This window comes from Carlito syrichta, unplaced genomic scaffold, assembly GCF_000164805.1.
Source record: "Carlito syrichta isolate Samal-C Ts95f unplaced genomic scaffold, Tarsius_syrichta-2.0.1 Scaffold314837, whole genome shotgun sequence".
In the NCBI taxonomy this organism is placed as follows: domain Eukaryota; kingdom Metazoa; phylum Chordata; class Mammalia; order Primates; family Tarsiidae; genus Carlito; species Carlito syrichta.
In genome coordinates this window covers 460,361-463,192 of record NW_007258933.1, presented here as the reverse complement: position 1 = coordinate 463,192, position 2,832 = coordinate 460,361, and the positions used below count along the sequence as shown (strand labels likewise).

General features: G+C 50.2%; 1 pseudogene; it reads right to left on the bottom strand.

The window, feature by feature from the left end:
- Positions 1-1,503: 1,503 nt before the first annotated feature.
- Positions 1,504-2,082, bottom strand: LOC103274627 (annotated as a pseudogene).
- Between the last annotated feature and the right edge of the window lie 750 nt (positions 2,083-2,832).

Genomic DNA, 2,832 nt, shown 5'->3' with positions numbered 1-2,832 from the left:
CACCTCAGCCTCCCAAAGGCGCGGGATTACAGGCTGAGCCACCGAGCCCAGCCCTTTTTATTTATTTTTTAATTCTCATAATTTTAATGGTAAGTAGCTTCTGGTTGGCTCTGGATGGTACAGTTAAACAATATACTGGCCGGGTTCAGTGGCTCATCCTGTAATCCCGCGCTTTGGGAGGCTGAGGTGAGTGAATTGCCTGAGCCCAAGGGTTCGAGACCCGCCTGGGCAAATTGGCGAGACCTCATCTCTACAGTAAATTTAAAAAATTAGCCGGGCATGGTAGCACGCCCTGTAGTTCCAGCTACTTGGAAGGCTGAGGCGCAAGGATCACTGGAGCCCAGCAGTCGAGGCTGCAGTGGTCAGGAGCGGCCACTGCACTCCAGTCTGCATGACAGAGTGAGACTCCAACTCAAAAAAAAAGAAAAAAACACAATATACTTAAAGACCCCACCCCCAAGCACTTCCATAACCTCTCAGTAGCATTTGCTTCCCATAGCCCAGTCAGACTTTCACAGCCTCGGACCCCCTTCTTGGGTTATGGAAATTCACATCTTAGTATAATGAACTGAAAAAACCCTTGGTACACCCCTAATCTGTGTTATTTATTTATTTATTTATTTATTTTTATTTTTATTTTTCTGAGCTGGAGTCTCACTCTGTCGCCCAGACTGGAGTGCAATGGCCGCTCCCGGCCACCACAGCCTCGACCTGCTGGGCTCCAGCGATCCTTCTGCCTCAGCCTTCCAGGTAGCTGGAATTGCAGGCGCGCACTACCACACCCGGCTAATTTTTTATTTATTGTAGAGATGAGGTCTCGCCAAGTTATCCAGGCGGGTCTCGAACCCTCGGGCTCAGGCAGTCCACTCACCTCAGCCTCCTAAGGCACGGGATTACAGGTTGAGCCACCGAGCCTGGCTGATCTGTGTTTTTTTTTTGAGTTGGAGTCTCACTCTGTCACCCAGACTGGAGTACAGTGACCGTTACCGGCCACCACAGCCTCGACCCGCTGGGCTCCAGCGATCCTTCCACCTCAGCCTTTCAAGTAGCTGGAACTACAGGAGCACGCTACCACGTCTGGCTGATTTTTTGATTTATTGTAGAGATGAGGTCTCGCCAAGTTGCCCAGGCGGGTCTCGAACCCGCGGACTCAGGCAATCCACTCACCTCAGCCTCCCAAAGTGCTGGGATTACAGGCTGAGCCACCAAGCCCGGCTGCTGATCTGTGTTATTTTATTTATTTTTTTTTTTGAATTGGAGTCTCACTCTGTTGCCCAGGTTGGAGTGCAGTGGCACACTCACAGCCACCCCAGCGTCGACCTGCTGTGCTCTGGGAATTCTTCCACCTCAGCCTTCCAAGTAGCTGGAACTACAGGCGTGTGCTATCACGCCCGGCTAATTTTTTTATTTATTGTAGAGATGAGGTCTCACCAAGTTGCCCAAGCGGGTCTCGAACCTGCAGGCTCAGGTAGTCCACTCACCTCAGCCTCCCAAGGCACAGGATTACAGGCTGAGCCACCGAGCCCGGTCATAAATTTTCTTTACACAGTACACTAGGGCAGCCAGTTCTATTGTGTTGTGCAGTCTCTTTCTGTGCAGGTCGTTCTTCTGAACCAGCACCGCTGGGGTGGAGGAGGTAGTGTATGCAGAGGCGGGACAGTTTATAGGCATCATACTCCACTTGATACTTGCAGCAAGGGTCAAACTGTCAGGAGATTCCACAGAGGGTGCAGCAGGCCAGGTTTAGTATGCCAGCGGCAGGAAGATGTAGTGGGATTAATCTAAGGGCAGCACCAACTGGGTGAGCAGGTAGGCGGTGCCCGCCAGCACGGCCATCTTGCGTAGACAGTTGCCCACAGTGATCCAGCAAGTCGTCTCATCGCCGATGCAGGTGGGCTCAATCATGACATACTTTGACTGGGCTTCTAGGGCCTGCTCCAGCTCGTACTCAAACTGGTCTTGGGTGTTCTCCCATTGTAGATCTCGTGCACGATGTAGCAGTCTGTGGCGGACAAGCTCACTCTCTCTCACTTGCTGCCGACTGCTGCCTGGGCCAAGACGCCACCTTCCCCAAGCTACCATCTTAGAGACCAGAAGTTGTACTTTCTAAGTGCTTACATATCTAAAATGTTTGCATTGGGCTGAGTGCAGTGGTTCATGCCTGTAATCCCAGTACTGTACATTAGGAGACTGATTTTATTTCTGCTGTACTTGTGCTGAGGTGGGAGGATCACCTGAGGCCAGAAGTTTGAGATCAGCCTGGGCAACAAAGCAAGACTCTATCTCTGCAAAAATATAAAAAATTAGCTGAGTGTGGTGGCACACACCTGTAGTCCTAGCTACTTGGGAGGCTGAAGTGGCAAGATTGCTGGAGTTCAGAAGTTCAAGGTTACAGGGAGCTATGATTGCACCATTGCACTCCAGACTTGGTGACAGGGTGAGACCCTGCCTCAAAAAAATAAACAAAATAGGCTGGGCTCGATGGCTCAGCCTGTAATCCTAGCACTTTGGCAACTGAGGCAAATAGATTGCCTGAGCCCTCAGGTTCAAGACCAGCCTGGGCAATTTGGCGAGACCTCATCTCTACAATAAATAAAAAATTAGCTGGGCATGTTAGCATGCCTGTAGTTTTGACTACTTGGAAGACTGAGGTGGAAGGATCACCAGAGCCCAGTAGGTTGACACTGGGGTGGCTGTGAGTGTGTCACTGCACTCTAGCCTGGGCAACAGAGTGAGACTACAACTCAATATATCAATCAATAAAAATAAATAAAATGTTTTACCTCGCTCTTGTTTAGACAGTCCTTTAACTCCTCCTCTTGATTTGTGCTC